Genomic DNA, 23,810 nt, shown 5'->3' with positions numbered 1-23,810 from the left:
AAGCTTGGAAAGCATTGACTTGCTCGGTTGTTCCCCTACATTCACTTTGATCATGACCCAAAGTTCCACAATTCTCACATATCCCACTTGGGATTGATGAGGATGCCGTCATGGCATTGACATGATGTTTTGATTTTGAGTTTTCCTCAAGTCTAGCCATAGCTTGTTCAAACTTCAAGTTGATAGTGTCAATGTGAGCACTAAGTTGAGTACCCAATTGAGTAACGGTGTCCACTTCATACTTTCCTCTAGTAGCCTTGCGAGGCCTACTATATTGCGAATTATGGACCGCCATTTCCTCAATCTTGTTCCATGTTTGATTGTCATCAACTTCGGTGAACATTCCATTTGATCCCATATTGAGAATGTTCCTTGAATCTTCATATAAACCATTCCAAAATTGTTGCACTAAAAACCATTCGCTAAGTCCATGGTGAGGACATGAGCGACAAACACCTTTGAACCGCTCCCAAGCTTCATACAAAGATTCTTCATCCCTTTGTTTAAAACTCGTGATTTGAGCTCTTAGCATATTGGTCTTTTCCGGTGGGTAGAATTTTTTGTAGAAAGCGAGAGCTAACTTCTTCCAAGAATCTATTCCAAGGGTGGCCTTATCAAGGCCCTTCAACCATTGCTTTGCGGTTCCGATTAACGAAAAAGGAAATAAGACCCATCTAATTTGGTCTTGAGTCACGCCCGTTTGAGAGATAGCATCACAATAATCGCAAAAGGTTTCCATATGAGAATGAGGGTCCTCACTTGGCATGCCCCCGAATTGGCTCCTCTCAACTAGTTGGATGAAGGCGGACTTGGCAATAAAATTTCCGGTAAGATGTTGTGGGGTAGGAGTACCGTTTGGTAAATTCTCCTCGGTGGGTGTAGAGTGGGACGAAAATTTAGGCATTGTAGGTGGATTTTGTGTGGTATTGTTTAATGGGTTCTCTTCTCCTTCTATTGCGAAAGGATTGACAAACTCACTAGTGGGTTGAACAACTTCACCAAAGACTCCCAAATTCCTCCTAACAAGTCTCCTATTATTCGTCAAGGTTCTTTCGATTTCACGGTCAAAAGGTAACAAATCTCTTTGTAACCTTCTAGACATGCAAAATATCAAACAACTAGAAAACAATTAGAACAAACCTTGAGGAGTTTTACTTCCCCAAGGTGAAAAAAAGACACAACTAAAAACAATAAAAGAAATCTAAAATCAATTAAACACCGTCCCCGGCAGCGGCGCCATTTTTGATCGGAGCCATTTAGTTCACAAATTAAGTAATTGTGGTCGTTGGTCAATGGTCGATACAAAACACAATTTATACTTCACAAACAACTCTACAAATTAGTAAAGAGGCAAGTAAAGGTCGGATCCCAAGGGACGGGTATTGAAAACGAAGATTTCTATTGCTACTAGTGGTGTCTAGGGGTGTCACAAGTTGGGTTGATGTAGAAGGTTACTAAACTAAAATAGCAATGAAAATAAACTAACAAGGTAAATGGAATAAGGGTGTAAACAATTGATTAAAAGCACTAGGGTGTCATGGGTTCATAGGGGATTCATGGGATATGATCATACAAACATGTTCTCAATTTATAAGCAAGCAATTATTGTTGTGATGGATTGAGTTGGGTTATATCTTACAATCCTAGGAAAGTTTGGGTCCCTGGGCGAATCACATAGATTGTACAACACCTACAAGTCGACTTAATCTTTCCTACTTAACACATGCATGATCTAACAAGACTCGAGTTGGGTTATGTCTTACAAGTCAAGTTGAAGAGATAGTAGATGATAATAAATGCAAGGATTCATAGGCTTAGCATTTCATCAAACATAACATGTGCATGTATTAAGATCAAAACAAGCAAGCAAATAAGATATGAAAGCATATTGATTTAAGCATGAATCATCCCCATGTTGGTTTTCCCTAATCACCCATTAAACCCTAGCTAAGAGACTACTCACTCATTATCATATTGATCATGCTAGAAAGGTTGTCAATCATACTAACATAATGAAACATGATGAATAAATGAAAGTAATTAGCAATAATTAAAAAGGGATTAAGAGATTATACCTACTAATGATTCCAATAATAAAGCAAGAATAATAGAAGTACTTGAATCCTAGATTGAGAGGTTGTCAATCTCCCAATAATAACCCAAATGATCTTCAATTACCCAAAATAAAGTAAGAACAAGAGAGAGATTAAGGAACTAAAACTTGGATTAAAACTTGATTAATATTTGATTACAATATTGAAGAGAGATTTGATTGATATTAACTACCCTAATTATTGATTAGAAGAACATGCTCCTCTAATTAGACTAATGGGGTATTTATAGTGAAAATTAGGGAGGATGCATTAGGGTTAACTAAGGGTTAAACTAGTAATTACACTTTTTAAGTTGAGCAAGGAGACTCCGGTATTCAATGAGAGAAGGGCGTCTCCATTTTGTAACTTGAAGGACGAAACCATGTTGTCTTTGTGATCCGAGCGGATGGAGGTCGAGACGGACGGATGGGGCATGGACGATCCGAGCGGATCAAGGCAGAAGACGCTCGGATTGGGCCTGGGGGATCCGAGCGGATCCTGGGTAAGGACGCTCGGATTGAGCTGGGCGGACGGACGGATCATGGATGATCCGTTCGGATTCTTCTACAGCGTCATTCCTTCTTCTTTTCTTTCCTTTTCTTCATAGAATCCTTGGGGATTTCCTTGGGGACTCAAGGATCCTTTCTCAACATTGATCTTCTACTTAGCTATGTACAAAGGCCTTCTAGTCTTGTCTCTCCTTGATGCTTGGTCATTGAATACGATCCATTTAGCCTTGTTTTGCCATGAAAATGCAAGATTCTTACTCCTTTCCTACCAAGGGATCAAAATCTCAAAGAATATGCAAAACAAAGATCTAAAGATAAGAAATGACCCAAATAGGCACTAAAAAGCATAGAAACAATGGTAATTCGGGGGCTAAATATGCGCCAATTATGGTCGCATCAGTTATAGAGTTGAATTGTATGTTTTGATCATGTGATAAACATTTCTCGAATTGTCGAGTAGTTTTATTTATACATAGAGTTTAGTGGGAGTAATGTGGTGTTATTAGTCTTATATGTAAGGGCCATATTAATCATTGTGAATAATGAAAGACTTAGGAGAGGATAATACATCTCTAAGGTATCCAGACCTATAAAGATAGTTCTAAGAGGATATTAGTGTTAAATGAATATTCTTATATTGATAAGAGTCTTGTCATGTTCAAAGGTATTGGACATGTAGAAATTGAATCCACTTGCTTCCGCTGCGGGATTAATTCATTAGGCTTAGATGTATCACCATTCTTATACCTCGTATACTTGGAGTATGACGAGATGTTACAAATCAAATTTTTGAGAGAAGTCTCTATATAGCCATATAGTTCATTGGTTAATTCTCTTGGAGCACTAAAGAAATGAAGCTAAGTGATTAGAATTGATATGGATTTATGTGCAAGGAGTTACACGATAACCATATTCTAAACACACTAGGATGGTTAAAGAACCATCTTGGCTATATTATTTAAGGAGGATATCTGTTAGATACGCTATAGGCAGTAGAACAATGAGAGATTTACAAAGAAAATTAAGTACACTTGCAATAATAAAAAATGCAAGTAGGAAGGGATGTTATTAAGAATCGGTTTTATGAATTGGAGGAACCATGATAGTTTGTTCCAACAACCGATGGTCCTATCCCTACACACTGTGAGGACAGTGGGAGTGATTCCAAGACTAAGGAATCTATCTCTAGATTGGATCTGAACATGTACTCAAAAGGTTGTTATAATAAAGATTATACAAAGGGAAATGGTATAAGGTTAGGGAAAGTGCAAAGTGTTGCTAAAACTTGCTAACAAAGGCCTTTTCATAGGCTAAGCATAATAAGTCATGCCATTTCAACTGAGTTGAGATGTATAGTTGTATTCAATATTGAGTATGGATTATAGTGTGGACACGGGCCACGGGGGCGCTTGGGTCAAGCGTTTGAATTTGTGGAGTCGCCACCAATTTTTATGGGAAATTGGAACCGTTCGAATACCTCGCGTCATGTCAAGACACAAAGTAGTGACATGAACACTAAGAACTCGTTACCCTTAGCATTCTATGTCTAGAATGACTCTCGTGGATACCAATGAACACGGATGTTCACAGAGATCTGGAGTAAGGGGTGAGGGTACGTATTAGGAGGTCCTTTTACTGGACACCTAATCCCGCCCGCCTCGATAGCGGCCTCTACTAATGATTAGGGAAATCGTTTGTACTCAATATGTTGTCGATTATATGCATGCAATGCAACATCCACAGATTAATCCTAGCATGTGAATTAGACTATGTCGGTGAAAATGTATTTAGCATTCAATTATTTCGAAGTAGGGTTTAGGATAATCACATGCGAAAACAAGTAAATAATCATCCAATACAATAAATAAATAAGTGGAATAATTAAAATTACAATAATTACAACGGATTAATTGATTTACGTCAAAAATATATTTAAGACGGATAATTTGAGAAAAAATAGGAGAAAATAAAAAAGACTAGAAAACACGGACAGATTAATAGTGATATTACGATTAATAGTCGATTAATACGTAAACTAACGAATTAGGTCAAAGCAAGAACGGGAGTCCAGAGACAGAACTCAACCCGGAACAGGCGCAGCAATGCTGCGTCTCTTGGAAGAGGCGCAGTGGTCACTGCGTCTGTTCCTAAGATGAGTTGTGGCTGTGAAGCCGGAACTGCGAATTGTTAATGTTCGTTGGTAATTTTAATGGTTGATTATGGATATTTGACTCAAGTGATTTAACGTATTATTTACATATGATTTCGTCAGGAAAGTGATAAAAACGAATAAACGGATTAAAACTAACTATAAATTAATTACAAGTTAATTAGGGGTTAAACTCGTGGAGACGGAAACAAACTAGACAAACATGATAAACTGATTGGAAGCATATACAAAAGTCGAATTCTAGAGACTTGATATGAACAAATCAAATCTCCAAAACTCGGGTTTGATTTGATGACGAAAACCCGCAAATATTGATTATAAGGGATTTAGGTCGGGATTAAAGCGTGATATTTATTATGAGCATGTATCAAAGTTATTATATACGAATGAAATAAAGGAAAACAAAAAAAAAGAACAAAGGACGGATTAACAGAGAGGCGAGGAAGAAGAAGAAAAGGTGGAACTGCGGCAGCCTCTAAAGAGGCGCAGCAGATGCTGCGGCGCTTCGAAGAGGCACAACAGTTGCTGCGTTTCTTCTCGACGTCTGCCTACTGCTAATTCGTAAAAAATGTTTAACAAAAGGGGGTTTTAGAAATCGGTTTTAAGTATACTTTTGACGTAAATCTTACATTAATTAGTACAAAAATAAAATACAATAATAAAAGATGAGATTTACACCCTCAGACTTACATGTTTTACGAAACGAGATTAACTAAGTTAACGTTTAGTGATTGCTCGACTCGAATGTATGAAGAAAGGGCCCTCGTAAGAGGATTTAGATTAAATTGATTGATTAATTGAGGTGTACTTGGTCAAATTGGTCGGTCATGCACCGTGACTGGTACTCAGAAGTATCCGAGTTTACGTGGTCTATTGATCAAGCACGTAGTCGTCAATAAGCTTAGAGCACGGTCTTAGAATGCAATGGGAGAACAGAAGGGCGGACACTCTCGTGAAAAATATGTGGGACGGAGGTCCATATTTATACTAAACACACGGAGGAATTATGGAATGACTAAAACTTTGGAAACAAATCTAAAAATAGATCTGAAAATACGCAGAAAAGAGCTGGGGAAGAGGCGCAGCAGCTGCTGCGATCCTTCGAAGAGGCGCCGCTGCTGCTGCGTCCTTTCCCCAAAGGTTTCCTCCTACGGAAGAAAGATTTCCGCGTTTATTTTATAGAATTGCGGTAGATCTCGACTTCCTTATTCTTTAAAATAATATTTTCGGGATCTATTTTACCAAAAGCATAAAATTGATTTTATGGAATAAATATATGGAATATTCTAGAGAATTCCGACTCGGCATTTTAAAACGTTTTATTAGAAAATGAAGCGGTTTTTTGACCCGGACTCTAAATGAACTCTAATTACTATCAAAACGACCGTATCGGCCCGTAGATGATAGCCAAGGGGTAGACACAAGTATTTGAGCTATCACTTGACGATAAACTTACGAACTGTCATAAATCGTTCCGCGTACCAAACATGCGGCCCAATCATCACCGGGTGTTTTGAGGGAGGTGCAGAAATGAGGTATCTACAGAGCCCCCACTTTGACTGAGGCTTGGACAAGGAGAAAGTCAAAGTATAGCCATCAGGTTAATCAAAGATTACAACCTGGCGACTATGGCGACGCGAGGCGGCTCAAGGTGTCTGAACCAAGGACCTGTCGTCGGGAACATTTTAGAGTCTGTCGACTATCGGGGAGGGTCGTTTAAAGTCCATTAGACTACGTAAGGAAGCTCGCCAGCCATAAGAAGAAATCATACCTGGGACTTCTTTCCCGAGATATTTCCGGAGTTGCGTAGGAGGTAAGAGTAAGACCTAAAAAGATATGTAAGGATTGTGCTAGGGTGTGGGGCCCTAAAGGAAAACATCGACGAGGAGGAGGTCAAATATAAGTTCAACCTAAGGGGTAACCAAGGTTTGGGTGTAGGAACTCTAAGGTAGTGTGATCCTAAAGGATTATGATCCTAAAGGTAGAAACGTATGAACTCTAGGGAGTTTGGAAACCTAAAGAGCTAGGTGTATGAACCTGGGTATATGAACCTAAAAGGACGGCTGGTATGGGAACTTAGAATCTAGGGGTAAGAATCTTAACTTTGGGTTTACGAACCGAAGGAAGGAGGCGTTGGTTTGGGAACTTCTGGAGAACGACACCTTTGCCAAACTCCGTGAGGAAACAAAAATGTTGAGGGTAGCAGGATGTCGGTAGAAACTGCTGGGGAATCTGCTTGCGTCGGTCTCAAGCGAACTCTTGCTAGGGAATGACTCTGTCTGGATTAAATCATTTTTGGGAAATCTTCTTGTATCTGCTCCGTCTCTCGAGAAGTGCAATCGGCTCTCATGGACTCTTGGTGGATAAAACGTATAGATAAGCGTGTGTCGAAACACCACCGGAAATCTGCTCGTTGCTGCAAGCGAAGTCCTAATGAAAGATACTTGCTAGGAGATAAGATACTCTGACGGCTCACAGTCTACTTGAAGATAAAATATTGTGACAGCTCGCAGTCTGCTCGAAGATAAAATACTGGTCCGGATAAAAATAAATGCCCAATAGACCAAATAAATGGTATATGGTGTTGGGGAAGAGGCGCACCAAAGATGGGCCCACAAATAACGAACTTATAACGAACTTTTGAAAATTGAGCTGGAGGGAAGCTGGGGAAGAGGCGCAGCAAGAGCTGCGACTCTTGGAAGAGGCGCAGCAGATGCTGCGACTCTTGGAAGAGGCGCAGTAGATGCTGCATCCTTTCCTGAGTTCGTCCCTGTCTGAGTAAAAACTCGACAGAAGTCTTGTTTCATTCATAATCAACAAAACACAAATCTTATTAAAACTATTTCAAATTCCAACCAAAATCCGTCAAAATTTGATCAAATCTTTTCATTAATCATGAATCGAGGTATGTGTCTCATTCCTGCTTTAATATTTGTTTTTGCTTGATTTTTGATCGAAAAAATTAGGGTTTTCAACCCAATTATTTCAAAAATTTGGGGCTTTTCCCCCAAATGCATTTGCCTTGTAAAATTGAAATTAGAAATGGATAATAGGCAATGTTAGGAACATGACCATATATTATTTTTGAATTTTCGTCAAGTATTGAGCATTTGAGTGAAATTGAGACAGTTCCTGAACTGTGTCAAAAATCGCTTCGAAAATGGCCTTAGGTTTGCCCATTTTTGATGAAATTTGATTTTTGGAATCCTTGTGTAACGGGTAAACTTCCTACCATGTCGCATTTTTGATTTGTGACAGCTTTTTTAGGACACTTTTCTAGGGCATAATCGCCATTATAGCGAAATGCTGTCGAAATTTTGACTCAAACCCATGACTAGGCTTGGACTTAGACTTGACTTGACCTAATTTACCCATATGAATGGTCAGATTTTGAAAGAAACGGCCAAAGATGGCGAGAAAAGGCCGTTTACGGGACTTGAAAGGCTTGAAACAACCCTCATCGAGGCTTGTCGTCGTCTGACGCGACCTAATTTACTTCAATTTTGCAGGTGATGTTGCTTTTACGTCAGGGAGGGCTCCCATGGACGTGGACGTCGACTTAGACCCTTCTCTTACTCTTAAGGAGGTGTTCGAGGAGGCTGTACAGGAGGAGGTTGTCGAGGAGGTCCCGAGGCGGCCAACGTAGGACGAGGTGGTCGCCATCTAGCGGGGGCACCTGAGTGGGCTGAGAAATGGGATGGTCGACATCTCATTTAGGCTATGTAGAGCCACCTGTCTTACAGGATGGCGAGTAGTTTGGTAGGCTAGACTTGTCATTTCTTTACTAATTTCCTCCTTTATTCACTTGTAATTTCACTTCTCATTTGCTTTGTGCTAAAGATAGCATTTTATTGAATCGATACAGGTGGCCAGGAACTTGAGGTCCTTATCTGGTTACACGATGTTGATGGAGGCCTATGAGAGGCTGACAGAGGAAGAGAAGGCCATCATCGAGTTGGGAGCCTTCTGAGCCTTGTTGGGACCGTTGAGAGTGATCAAGGAAAGGAAGCTTCGGGCTAACCTTTGCCTGATCCTAGCCTTCCTTGATCGGTATTAGGACACGACCTTGACCTTTCACATGCCTTTTGGGGAGGCCGGGGTCACTTTGGAGGACTATGGCATGATTTCTGGTCTGCCGTGTGGTGAGGAGGCTGTGGTATGGCCGTTGACGACCATGAGGGTGGACTCGGCCGAGGCCAGGAGGCTGATCGGCTTGAACCTGGTAGAGGGTGCTGCCACCATTCCCGGGTTGGTACCGAGTACTTATGTCAGGGACTACTTTGCAGGTATGACCCCGACGTTGGTGACGATGGATGGGAGGAGGGTGGATCCTCCTACTTGTACTACAGAGCAGAGGGCTCGTCTGTAGTTTTGGTGGTTCTTGTCTTCGCTTTACCTCGGAGACAAGGGGGAGAGGCTGTCGACGAAGCTTCTCCCGTTCCTTTCTGAACTGAGTGACCTGGGTCGGTGGGACTGGGTCACTCCTGGCTTTGCGGTCCTCACTCGCTACATGAGGGCCATGGTTCACCCCGAGCTGATGGAGAAGGGGACTTCTCCTGCTACTGTCGGTCCTGGCTGCTGCTGGAGGTATGAATCTTTATTTTGCAATATGGAAGATCATTACTTCTTCATGTACTTCTTTTACTTTTATCGAGTTATGAAAGATCATTATCGATTATCTTGTTTTGCAGGCGTGGGTGTACTCCTATTTTCCGGGCTTCGCGCCCAAGAGGACGGAGTCTGAGCCGAAGGTGTACCCAGTTGTGAGGGACTAGGTGGTGTGTCGTAGAAAGAGCCAGCGTTCCTCTTACGAGGTTTGTCGATGGGGGCATGAATGCCCTGAAGTTGAGTGACGTAAGTATCTTCAATCACTTTTCCTTTTATTTATTTATTTATTTATTTATTTATTACTTTTAGAAATGATCAAGGCATGACCCCTTCGTTTAGAGCCGATCATAGGAATGACCCTTTGTTTGCCTGTTTTAGTGGGTGCCCAGACCTTGGGTGGACTACCCCGGCGCTCCGGCATTTTTGGCCGAGGTCCTTCGACTTAGGAGCTCGAGTCGGTTGCTGCTGAGGACGTCCATGGGACCAATGAGGTACCTGGGCGAGCGTTTGACTCGTCAGTGCTCTCGTGACACTTTCACAGTTCCCATCGATTCTCTACGGACGATGTTTAGGGAGCCCTCTGACGCCAAGAGAGAGGCTGACTTGGCGGACGTTGGCGGTGACGCTCTTCTCCTTCCTGGTGAGGAGTACTTTTCGTTGTTCGGCAGAAGCTGGCGTACTGGCCGATCGTGGTAAATATTTTACTTTTCCTTTTTTGAATTGATTCGACAAATGATGAATGATCGTTAGATGAATAATTTCTTTACAACTTGTAGGAGATCGAGGTGGCAGGCGTCGAGCCCCCAGCGTACCCAGAGACGCTTAAGTACACTGATGCTGCGGGGACGACGACGATCTCGGAGATCCGCGATTTCGGCGAGGAGGTGACAGATGCTGGCATGGAGGAGTGGCAGCACTGGGTGAGGAGGGCATGCCCAAGGCTTCAGCTGTCTCTCGCTGTTTTTATAAGAATACATTTGTTTACTTTCATAAAAATGCGTTCGTTCTTTTCCTGAAAACCATTTGATGCGTGCATTTTATATATGTATTTTGTACTTCATTTGCAAGCATTTCAATGCATATTTAGTAGTGTTTAGCTACAAATGTCCCCCGAATAGTCTACCTTGGTTTGTCTTGTATTATTTGCAGGTATGAACTGGAAAAGAGCATAATCAAGCTTAAAAAATGTCCCTATGCATGCATTTAGGAGATGAGTTGAGTCGGAGCTTGGAAACTACTAATTGTGACGCGTAAAGAAGTAGTATAGCTAGGCGAGCAACGAAAGAGCTTTAAATTACAAGTGGCTATTTTGAAGAGCCGTATATCGAGTTCTGCAACTGATTTTCAGGTGATTTTAATTGGAGATGAAAGCGTGTCTTATGAGATTTCCAACGCCACCGGAAAAGCTCTGTTTGCCCAAGTAACGAAAAAATGGCAGCCGTTTGAAGTTCAGTGCGCGAAGTAGGAATTATGCGCTGGAAACCACTCGATCGAGTAGAATAGTGTTCGATCGAGTAGTTTATGTCTTCGATCGAATGATACCTTTTGGATAAGTTTTCGTTCGAGTACTTTTGTACTCGATCGAGAGGTTTTGCTAGGATTTACTCGATCGAGGAGTTCCAAAGTGCTCGATCGAGTGACTAGCTTATATACTCGGGATTTTTATTCCGTGTTAGGTTTATTTTATGTTAATAATCACTTCCCTATATAAAGGAAGTCGGGATTAGGTTAAAAATCATCTTTTATACTATTTTAGTCCGGATCCTAATCTGTAATTCTCTCTTTACTCTCTCTTTAATTTGCGATGTTTTGTATTTCTTCATCTTCATCTTCCTCTTTTGCTTTATTTATCATTATGCGTAGCTAATTTTCCCGCTAGGATTCAGGGGATTCAATGAACTGTTGTTAGTTGCTTATTAGGTTTGCAAATCTGTTACTAAAATCATGTCTTTGTTGTTAATCACTGCATTTAATTGCACTTAGCTGCTTGAGTCAACGTATTTAGCTAATTGATTTGGTAAGCCTTGACCTAGACCGGAAGGTTGGAAGGGGTGAGACCTGCAGTGAACATTATGATGCTTTAGTGAGGGCGGAAGCTAAGCTAATAGTGTTTTAGGGTGAATTGAGACCGGAAAGAGATATTCACTGCCCCTTAGACTGATACAAGTGACCGATCTGTGACCTTAGTTGCAATTATCTGACATTCATTGGTGACCCGACAATCCTAGTTCTCTCTCTCTATTGTTAATCCCTTTTATCCTTCTCTTCCTGCTTTAGTTACTTTAGTTTATTCAACTCAAACCCCCCATCTTGTGCCCTCAGACGGATAAATAGACAAGTGGATAGTGACCGCCTTTCTGTGGAAATCGATCCTACTTACCGCTAGGTTCTGTTAGTACTTCTAGTACTTAAGTATTTATTTTTGGTACCTGACGACGGTATCAAATTTTGGCGCCGTTTCCGGGGAGGCAACTATTTTATTTACTTGTTTATTTTTTGTCTGTCTTTAGCCTTAAGGGATTAATTCCTTGAGGCAGTTCTCATCTTTTTCTCTAGTGTTGTTTTGATTGGCCCTACAGGTCCTACCTAGACAATTCTAGGTAAAAGATCATCAAAGGGAATGCTTGAGTACCTTTGAGCTTCCACCTATGTTCCATCCTATGGCGCAGCAGGTGGTTTACTGTGAGAGATGTGGTGCTGCAGGGCACAATGCTATTATCTGTCTAGCGGGAAACGACCGTATCAAAATCTGGCGCGATAAAGTCTATGCGTTTAGGCAGGGTAGGCAAGCCACTCATTCCTTTGCATATATGCCATCACGTTTGCTTCAGCAACGAGGCTATCAAAAGGCTCCGTTTATCTGGCTCCCGCAACAACAAACCCTTCCTCCCGTTGAAGAGAATGAAGAGGTTGCTGAATTGAAGTCCTTGGTGAAGGCACTTGCACTTCTAGTGTAAGAATCTGATAAATCTAGAGAAGCTCACCTCAAGCTACTTAAATCTCAACTAGCTCACTTAGCGGTTGAGTCGGATTCTAGGGACTCAGAGACGGTATATGCTGTTTTACTGACAATAGCCCTTCCCAAGAAAGACCTGAGTTGTCTATTGATGATGAAGACATGTATGACTCGGAAATTGAAGGTGTTAATGAAGATGAAGCTTTTCTCGAATTATTCACCACGGTTCAGTATAAGGAGTTCGATCGAGCAGATTCCATCACTCGATCGAACACTTTAGAAGAAGATTTGCTCGATCGACCATATGTGAGTGTTCGATCGAATATTGCTGAGGAAGAACAACTCGATCGAATGGTAAGTACTCCTCGATCGAGAACTTTTGATGAAGAAACTCCTCGATCGAGCACTATGCATTCTCGATCGAGTGATATAGCCACGAAGAGCATTGCTATGTCACTTTTGTCCGTTTTGGATGACGATATGGACGAAGACAATGGTTATGGTGAATCCCCCATTTTCAAAGCCGAGTTGGATGCTTTAGAGGCTGCGATTTACGGGATAGATCCCACAGAGGAGGGGAATGATAAGGTAGCTGAGTCAGAGAACGCTTTTAGCACGGAAGAGGTAATACATTCTTTTATCAATGATTCCGACGTTAGGAGCGAACGACCTGAGGTAATTAAATATGATTTCATGATTATTGCTATGACTAAAAGTAAATTACCTCATATGACTTATCCTTTATATTTCAATACTCCACCCAATCCCAGTTGGACAAATAGGCTACTAAAGTTTCACCATATTTGTCATCGGAAATTTGTTAGGCTGAGACGGTACTTTAGATTGCTTTCAGTTGCTCCTTTTCTATTTTGGTGCTACTTATGCTCTTGTGTAGCACATGCGCAGATTTATGATCTAATGCTAAGAGCTTTGAGTTGCTTTGATCGTGACCACTGGATTGGCTAAGGTGAAGAAGAAAAGAAGGTCGAGCTGGGACCTGGCTGAAACCAGCGCTGTCCGGGAGGCAACCCGGAGTTTAAATTTTTAGTTGAATTGCTTTTCAGTTTTGGTTGTGTTTGTAATAAATGGTCTTTAAACCATAGACTGTGAACGATTTAGGATTGGTTTGGTCGTCAGTTGTCTGCAGGTACCACTCAATCGAGCATTCCTTTTACTCGATTGAGTGCTTGAGCGATTCGATCGAGAAACCACAGACACGACCATTTCGATCGAGTATTTCCCTTTTCTCGATCGAGCACTTCCACAGCCCATTTCACTCATTACTCGATCGAGTTGGCTTTCTTTGATTCGCTTCCTATGACGCTGTCATGGAGCTATTTAGCGACCTCGTGCTAGCTGGTTTGGGGAGGTCCCTACTTCGCGTATTCTTGTGAGTTTTCCGCATCTCCACTCTCTTCTTTTTAGTTTGCATTTCATTTCCCTATTTTTGAGTACAATTAAGGCATTGTACGGTTTGGTTTGGGGAGATTATGCATCCATATCTGTGTCTCCATATTGTTTTTATTGCATTCCTGTTATCACGTTTAATTTTCGTATGCATTGTTCTTTATTTTTACAAAAAATCAAAAATCTCTTAAAAAACAAAAAATGCGAAAAGTCAAAAATTTCATGTTTATTTTAGCATATAGGTTGAGTCGGAACGGTAGATTTTAATTATGAAATTGCACTACATTTAATCATTTTTCGTAAGCCTTGCTTAAACTGTTATCTTTTAGCTTTGTCTTATTGCATATCTACGAGTTAATGTTAAAATTTAGTTGAACAAATAGACTTGACATGATAATTTTGGCAAACTACTTATATATTCTAAGTGTTAGAGCCGTATAAACTGGTGTCATTTATGACCATTTAATGTAGGATTGAGAGTAGTTACTCCTTGCATAACATGTTCATTAATTTGCACATATATGAAATTCAATTGCTTTTTGCCTGCATACATTCGTGTTAGTGGTTGGTGTCATATAGAGGGAGGTGCTTACATATTCCTTTTCTTCCATTTTACCCATTAAACACCACACTTAGCCAAATTAGCCTTTTGACCCTTTACTACATCCAAATTAAGCCTGCCTTGTCAAGCTAGTTTAGTGTATGTTTTGCGGTATATAGTTTATTGTGCCAAGTTGGTTTTGTATTGCATTACTTGGAGTTGGTAATTTATGTAGGAAGGGACTGAAATCAAAAAAAAAAAAGTTTAAATTGGAAAAAAAAGAGAAAAAAAAAACGTGAAGAAGAGAAAAAAGAAGGAGAAAGCCGTGAAAAGGAAGAAAGAAAAAGAACGAAAACAATGATGAAAAAAACGAGTTTGATTGTCGAAACGGTCTCACTCCTATGCTTTACTTATACATTTTGAGGAGTTGTGATTTTGGTTGAGTGAGTTTATATGCCAAATGAGGGGCACTTGATATTAATTCTATAATTGGTTGAGAATTGGATGTTGGTTCATATGGTATCGTTAGGTAGCTAGCTTGACTATTGCCTCACAATCCCATAAATATTTTGCCTTTTCTTACCCATTGCCTCACTAAACCATATTTTTGTAAGCCCTCGGCTGTGACAGACATTGATTGGTTGGAATATATGTTTGGTGATTAGAATTGTCTATCATATTAGTTGCATGCATGTTTATGTGGGTCGTAGTTTAGGTGAGTGACTATTTTTCTTTCTCTCTTACATTTAATTGCTTTCCCTTTGCTTCATGAGAGAAGAGTGACCCGTGAGAGTCCATCATTAAAGGTCTTGCAAGGTCGATGGTTCAACTTTATTATAAACATCCTACAACTCGTTTGCATTTGACAGTTTTTGTTATAAGTGTTAGTTTGCTGCATTAAATCGGTTTAAGTGGACAATTTTTAGGTAGCTCTGAGTTTTCTTTTCTGTTCCATTAGTTTTGTATATAGTTTACTTGGGGACAAGCAAAGGTTTTGTTTGGGGAGATTTGATGCGTGCATTTTATATAGGTATTTTGTACTTCATTTGCACGCATTTCAATGCATATTTAGTAGTGTTTAGCTACAAATGTCCCCCGAATAGTCTACTTTGGTTTGTCTTATATTATTTGCAGGTATGAACCTGAAGGAGCATAATCAAGCTTAAAAAATGTCCCTATGCATGCATTTAGGAGATGAGTTGAGTCGGAGCTTGGAAACTACTAATTGTGACGCGCAAAGGAGTAAGATAGCTAGGCGAGCAAATGAAGATCTTCAAATTACTAGTGCCTACTATGAAGAGCCATATCTAGAGTTGTAAAACTGATTTTCAAGTTATTCTAATTGGAGATGAAAGCTTGTCCTCTTAGCTTTCCAACGCCACCTGAAACGCTCTGTTTGCCCAAGTAACGAAGAAATGGTAGCCGTTTGAACTTCAGTGCGCGAAGTAGGAATTATGCGCTGGAAACCACTCGATCGAGTAGAATAGTGTTCGATCGAGTTGTTTAACTCTTCGATCGAATGATACCTTTTGGATAAGTGTTCAATCGATTACTTTTGTACTGGATTGAGAGGTTTTGCTAGGATTTACTCGATATAGGAGTTCCAAAGTGCTCGATCGAGTGACTAGCTTATATACTCGAGATTTTTATTCCGTGTTAGGTTTATTTTATGTTAATAATCACTTCCCTATATAAAGGAAGTGGGGATTAGGTTAAAAATCATCTTTCATACTGTTTTACTCCGGATCCTATTCTGTAATTCTCTCTTTACTCTTTCTTTAATTTGCGATGTTTTGTATTTCTTCATCTTCCTCTCTTGCTTTATTTATCATTATGCATAGCTAATTTTCCCGCTAGGATTTAAGGGATTCAATGAACTGTTGTAAGTTGTTAATTATGTTTGCTAATCTGTTACTAAAATCGTGTCTTTGTTGTTAATCACTGCATTTAATTGTATTTAACTGCTTGAGTCAACGTATTTAACTAATTGATTTGGTAAGCCTTGACCTAGACTGGAAGGTTGAAAGGGGTGAGACATGCAGTGAACATTAGGATTCTTCAGTGAGGGCGAAAGCTAAGCTAATATTATTTTAGGGTGAATTGAGACCGGAAGGAGATATTCACTGCCCCTTAGACTGATACAAGTGACCGATCTGTGACCTTAGTTGCAATAATCTGACATTTATTGGTGACCCGACAATCCTAGTTCTCTCTCTATTGTTAGTCCCTTTTATCCTTCTCTTCCTCCTTTAGTTAGTTTAGTTTATTCAACTCAAACCCCCCATCTGGTGACCTCAGACAAACTAAATTGACAAGTAGATAGTGACCGCCTCCCTGTGGAGATCGACCCTACTTACCCCTAGCTTCTGTTAGTAGTACTTAGATATTTATTTTTGGTACCTGACGACGGTATCACCATTTATTTATTGAAATGCAGGCGGCGCCGTCTCGGCATGTGGCGTTGTTGAGGATGGATAACCGGCTGCGGGCCACGGTCGTCGAGGCACTTTTGCGCGGCTGAGGATTACAGGTATGAACCCTTCTTTTCCTTTAGTTCAAATTTTGTTGCCGTTTCTCGTACTTGTTTTGAGATGGTTGATTGAAATGAGGCATTTTCTTTGCAGAGGGAGCGTGACCTGGAGCGTGACCTGACGCAGTCCCAGGAGGAGATAGCTTGCCTACTGAGGGAGTTAGAGGTCAGGGACACTGAGATTGCTGCTTTGAGGCGACCGTAGCTGAGCGGCGATCAGGAGTAGCTACTTTTCCCTTTTCCTTTCGTCTTGTATATACTTTGTACATTTTGGACTTTGTTTTGTATTTTCGGAACTGTTTTGGGCGAAAGCCCCTAGTTGATTGTACTTGTTGCGTTTTGGTTGTATATATGGCGGCCTGAGTGCCTTTGCTGCTGGGTTGTGTGTTGTTCCTGCAAGTTAGCTTAAAAACAGGTTTGGTAGATGACGGTTTACGCCGTCATGCTGCCGAAATTTACACAGAATTTACACGCGTGACACATAATATACACATGGCTTAGATTACGCAAAAATGAGAAAAGCAAAAAAAAAAAGGTGCCCGTGGATGAGCAAAATGACCTGAAAATGTGAACAATTGCCCAGAAATGAGTGAAAATGACAAAAGTGCCCAAAAATGGGAAAAAAGGACCGGACGATAGGGAGGACTACCCCCTAAAAAAAACGTAAAAATAAATGTATAAGTTTGAAATAAAATATGAAATGTGGAGTGAAATGATTCCCCTAAAAAAGAAAATAAAATGAAACGGGTAAGTGTGCTCGTTTGGCGAGAATGTCGATTTTGTCTCGAAAAGCGTGCCCGAAAACTTAGGAAACATAAAATTTGGTAATTTAGACGGAATTACCAAAATAAGAACTTATAGAAATAGGAAATTATAGCTAAAATAAATTAGGAAAGATCCAAAGCTGAAAATCACGGAAATCAGCATGGGGAAGAGGCGCAGCAAGAGCCGCGACTCTTCGAAGAGGCGCAACAGGTGATGCGCCACTTCCCCGGCTGGTCAGACCTGACAGAAATTAGGAAACAGCTTTCAGTATAAATAGAGACGTCGGGGAAGCTTTTATTCTCACAATTCCTCCATCTTTATTCCGTCTATCTCATAAAACTCCCATATATTCTAAAAAAATTCAAAATTATGGATGCCTTAGAAAACCGTCTCAAGGAGGGGACAAATGAGTTCACAAGTGTTGAGAAATATGACAGAGGTGCATTTAATTTGGGATCGATCATGATTCTCAAATTGATGAAAATAGTGAAATCATTCTTGGATGCTTGTCTTGAATATTGGAGGATATTTGTCCCATGTGTTTGCCTTCCCTGGAGGCGATATTTGTCCTTTCCCAGAGGAAATAGCTGCGATTGGAGGATGGGATCCAGAAAATGCACCCACTATACCTTTTAGCTCTCAAGGGTGTAAGGATAAATTTAGGGACTTGTTGGGACTAACTAAGGCTGAGGTCGACCGTCTTGTGACCTCAAAAGGAGTCCGTATGCTTGATTTCATTGACCGATTCATAAGCAAGGACGACCCTTCCATTTCTTACATTGTGAGACGGAGGGCGTTTGGATTTTGTCTACTTCACTGTTATGTCCTTCAAGGGCATGTTGATAAGAAGATGAGAGGGGATCCTCGTTTCTTGACCATAGTGGAACAAATGGAGCTGCGCAAGAGCCCATAATGCCTTTGTTTAGGAGAGATCATTCTGGGGTTTGACAACAGAAAAGCTAACCGCGAGCTTCCTTATCTGAGAAGTCCTATTATTCTACAGATAAGAACTCGCTTTCCTTTTTTGTATATATGTGCCAACAATTTTTTTTTTCGTTTTTTTTCATTTCGTTTTTTTCCGTTTCGTTTTTTTTCTTTGGTTGGCCATATGGGCATTAATTCCCGTCATCCTTTGTAGGTTTGGCTTATGGAGCGGTTGCGGTTGATCGAGCCTCCAATTAATGTGCCAGGATATCATGCGCGGTCAATTGCGATGAGAACTAGGCTCTACATGGTGGACTTCACTCGAGTTTGCAACTATTGGGAGAACAAGTTGAAGAATGAAGAAGGCCCCTTGATCCGGTGGACTGTGCCATGGTGGCATCTCAGGTCAGTCACTGGAGTTTCATGTTTAGACCCGACTCGGTCAGTTCGCATTCCCGGCCTGGAGTTCATGATCTGCATCTTCCCTGAGAGATTGATGAGGCAAGTGGGCCTTAACAGAAGATCCCAAAACTTGACACCGTTCCTCAGACTGCATTGGCACATACTACAGAGATCCGTGAGAGTGGGCCCTCAAGTGGGCTCAAAGGAACACGTGGTTTATACTTTCTCCTGCTGGCTCCTTATGGGTATCAGATTCATACTTGCATTGGAGGAAGGCTGCTACTCCTGAAGAGCATGAGAAATTGAAGAAGCACGAGCCGCTTGACTACGAGATTCGTGAAGTAGCAAAGGAGAATCACAAATACTTGACTGAAGAGGAGGAAGAGGCCGGATTCCGAGTCGTTCATCCCTCGAAGAAACCGAAGACCGCTCCTGCCATAGAGATGGTGGTGGATCGAAATGGGAAGGCCAGACCGCGAGAGAGACCTTTGTTGATTAGGTCTGAGATAGCACAAGAGCACCCGGCTTGTGGTCGAGACAAAAAGTATAACAAAAATGACAAAGGCAAAGGAAAGATGGAAGAGTAGCCTCAGTCGTAGTATTATTTACTATTATTATTATTTGTAATAAATGGCAGGGTTTTTAGAATCCTAGCCTAACATTTTTTTTCAGCATTTTTATATTATTTGGCGTATTATTATTATCTATGGAACAAATGAAAAAAAGATTAATTAGTTAAGAGACCATTGTCATTTTCTTTTATTATTCTTGTCGAATTTCAAATGCAAATGCAAATGTCCTTCTCTTTACATTTAAAATAACGGGTTGTATCCTATAAAAGGATTGCCTACGTATTCATTAAGAAAATGAAATCAAACCCTTGTGCGTAGTTCGAGTAAATGTAAAAGAATAAATGTTCGAAGCAAGAGCTTGTAATGAACTTAGAAAATAAGCATGAGCTTTACTTACTCTTAAAATACAATTCAATTTATTTGATGATATGAGGATGACGAAATGTCAAAATGGAAGAGCACAGTGACATAAGCTTTCTTTCAGCGGGCCAAGGGCCATTTTATTTCGTGTCGCATGAGCGGCAAGTAAGTGTTACGCGAGGCGCGTGTCTTGTCCTATACTAGGCATAATATCGTTTCAGTTGATCGAGGTTGGTTGGGTTAGCAAATTCATTCCCGTCTAGGTCTGTAATCTTAACCGCACCCCCAGAGAGTATGGACTTGACTAAGAATGGTCCAGCCCAGTTGGGTTTAAACTTTCCACGTGGATCGACAGGTAGTAAAGCTCTGATTGATTTGAGGACAAAGTCTCCTTCTTTGATGTTTCTGGGCTTAAACCGTTTATTGAAGGCTCGTTTGATACGTGACTGATATGTTTGCACATTATGTAATGCGCGTAATCTTCAGTCATCCAAGAGGATGAGTTCTATATCTGTCCCTTTTCCAATCCGCTTCTGAAATTTGACTTTCGAGTAGAATGCGTAAGGACGGGATTTCTAGTTCAACTGGTTGTACAGCTTTGATGCCATATGTTAGGTAGAAAGGAGTAGCTCCAATGGGCGTCCTAACTGATGTGCGATAACCCCACAAAGCGAATGGTATTTTGCTGGGCCAATCGCGATAATTATCGATCATTTTCTTGAGGATAGTGACGACATTCTTGTTAGCTACCTCCACTGCGCCGTTAGTTTGAGGTCTGTATGGCGAGGAATGGTGGTGTTTGATTTTTTATTTGGCTAGTAGTTGTTCAGTCTCAGCCTGGAAATGTGATCCATTGTCACTGATGATCTCATGTGGGCAACCATATCGACAGATGATATTGGTTTGTATGAACTTTACCACATTCTTGGCTGTTCCGGCTGGAGTGATTTTTTCGATGATATCGATTCCCCAAGCAGAAAATGGCCAAGGAGATGTCATGGTGCAAAGCAGTGAAGGAGGGACATGTTATTCCCGAAGATTTGGCAGTTATGGCCATGTCTGACATACTTGATGCAATCCGACTCCATCGTGGTCCAGTAATATCCCAGACGCGTGATTTTCTTTTCCATCATTGGTCCACTCATGTGAGGACCACATTCTCCGTCATGAACTAGACAAACGTGATAAACTGATGGAAGCATCTATAAAAGTCGAATTCCAGAGACTTGATATGAACAAATCGAATCTCCAAAACTAGGGTTTGATTTGATGACGAAAACCCGCAAATATTGATTATATGAGATTTAGGTCGGGATTAAAGCGTGATATTTATTATGAATATGTATCAAAGTTATTATATACGAATGAAATAAAGGGAAAAAAAACAAAGGAACAAAGGACGGATTAACAAAGAGGCGAGGAAGAAGAAGAAAAGCAGGAACTGCGGCAGCCTCTGAAGAGGCGCAGCAGATGCTGCGACCCTTCGAAGAGGCGCAACAGTTGATGCGTTTCTTCTCGACGTCTACCTACTGCTAATTCGTAAAAAATATTTAACAAAAAGGGGTTTTAGAAATTGGTTTTAAGTATACTTTTGACGTAAATCTTATATTAATTAATACAAAAATAAAATACAATAATAAAAGATGGGATTTACACCCTCAGACTTACATGTTTTACGAAACGAGATTAACTAAGTTAATGTTTAGGGATTGCTCGACTCGAATGTATGAAGAAAGTCCCTCGTAAGAGGATTTAGATTAAATTGATTGATTAATTGAGGTGTAGTTGGTCAAATTGGTCGGTCATGCAACGTGACTGGTGTTGGAATATGTGTCCTCCGACAATAATGCGATCACAACTGTTGATCATGATGATCACATGTTTAAATCTCATTTTTAAGAATACATGTGGGATGTAATATTTTACAGTCAACTGGTCCACACATATCAGTAATGATTGGCTGACTAGAGTTTGACATTACTGTCGTGCGACGGTGGTGATCAGTTGATCCCCTTAGGTCATACCTATAGGGAAATACTCTTAATTGATTGTTTAATTAATCGTATACCGATACGAGTTAATTAAATTGCTTAAAATTGACGGATGATTTTGTGAGTATAATTAACGTATCTTATTGTAATATGATTAAATGAGACACGGTCTAAGTAATTGAATTGTTTTATTACTTAGATGAAATTATTGTTTACAGAAACAATTGAAACGGAATGAATAAATTATTATAAATACAGAATGTTGTAGTTTATAATTCGGGAACACTTTTGGTACAAGTAATTACAAATTACTAGTCGATTTTGTAAATGACATATTTTATGAGTATGTTGATTTTTAATATGTTAAAAATACATTACATTGTGACAAGTCAGTAACATGTTACATGTGACAAAATTGACAAATGACAAAACAAAATGGACCATCCATTTATAATGAAAGTGCCGAAAATGGAGGGAGTATTGAATTAATATTGTGTTTTCATATTAGTGGAAAACATAATGATAAAAGACTACCATCTAGCCATGCATCCCTAGTCTTGCCTTGAGAAGAACAAGACCATGCATTGGCTCCCCAATATAGCCCCCTCCCAACCGGTTTTCCTATGTGAACCATATGGGTTTCTATTTTTCATTCATTCTTTTTCACCTAATATTTTTCTAGTGTAAGAAAAATAAATCTCTCCATAATTTGTGTAAACTTAGAGAGATAAATACACACAAATCTTTCCTTTGGCCGAAATTTTTGAAGAGCCAATACAATTTATTTTGTGTCAATTTTATAGTAAAACTAATATTATTACTAGATCTAAATAATATTGGTTATTATGAGTTTTCTTTGGGTATATTCTTTTGGGAGGGATTCTATACTTGAATCCTTGTTCTTCCATTTGGAGAGCTCAAGAACAAGTGAGTAGGAGAACTCACTTGTGCCCATAAACCGAAATATCAATGTGAGATGATGATTTCTTCTTTAATTATTTTATTGTTTGCATGCATAAGATTACCTTTTAATTTTATGACTAAATTAAAATTAAAACATATATGAATATGTTGAGTAAAGAGAACTAGATTTCTAACAACTGGTACTCAGAAGGATCTGAGCTTACGTGGTCGATTGATCAAGCATGTAGATGTCAATAAGTATAGAGCACGGTCTTAGAATGCAAAGGGAGAAGAGAAGGGCGGACACTCGCGTGAAAAATATGTGGGTCGGAGGTCCCTATTTATACAAAACACACGGAGGAATTATGGAATGACTAAAACTTTGGATACAAATCTCGAAAAGATCTGAAAATACACAGAAAAGAGCTGGGGAAGAGGCGCAGCAGTTGTAGCGATCCTTCGAAGAGGCGCAGCAGCTGCTGCGATCCTTCGAAGAGGCGCATCAGTTGCTGCATCCTTTCCCCAGAGGTTTCCTCTTGCGAAAGAAAGATTTTCGCGTTTCTTTTATAGAATTGCGGTAGATCTCGACTTCCTTATTCTTTAAAATAAGATTTTCGGGAAATATTTTACCAAAAGCATAATATTTATTTTATGGAATAAATATTTGGAATATTCTAGAGCATTCTGACTCGGCATTTTAAAACGGTTTATTAGAAAATGAAGCGGTTTTTTGACCCGGACTCCAAATGAACTCTAATTACTGTCAAAACGATTGTATCGGCGCGTAGATGACAACCAAGGGGTAGACACATGTATTTAAGCTATCACTTGATGATAAACTTACGAACTGTCATAAATCGTTCCGCGTACCAAACATGAGGCCTAATCATCACTGGGTGTTTGGCGGGAGGTGCAAAAATGAGGTATCTATATATAGATTATGTAGTAATTGATGTTATATCATATTTACATATGTGATAATGCATTCATCGTTTGATTTTTATCAAAAACTCTTCTATTACTTTGTTGTATCCAAATAGTTTGTAAAGACAACATTGAACCCTATTAAAGTGAATTGC

At 40.0% G+C, this 23,810-nt stretch overlaps 1 non-coding gene across 1 annotated transcript; it reads left to right on the top strand.

Annotated features, from left to right (window-relative positions):
• The first annotated feature begins 425 nt into the window (after positions 1-425).
• On the top strand, positions 426-532 carry LOC141616357 (small nucleolar RNA R71). Its single transcript, XR_012530710.1, has one exon. It is a non-coding gene; the product is annotated as a small nucleolar RNA R71 (small nucleolar RNA).
• Positions 533-23,810: the final 23,278 nt, after the last annotated feature.

This window comes from Silene latifolia, chromosome 11 (assembly GCF_048544455.1).
Source record: "Silene latifolia isolate original U9 population chromosome 11, ASM4854445v1, whole genome shotgun sequence".
In the NCBI taxonomy this organism is placed as follows: domain Eukaryota; kingdom Viridiplantae; phylum Streptophyta; class Magnoliopsida; order Caryophyllales; family Caryophyllaceae; genus Silene; species Silene latifolia.
The sequence above is the reverse complement of the archived record's forward strand: the minus strand, read 5'-3'. Positions and strand labels throughout refer to the sequence as shown.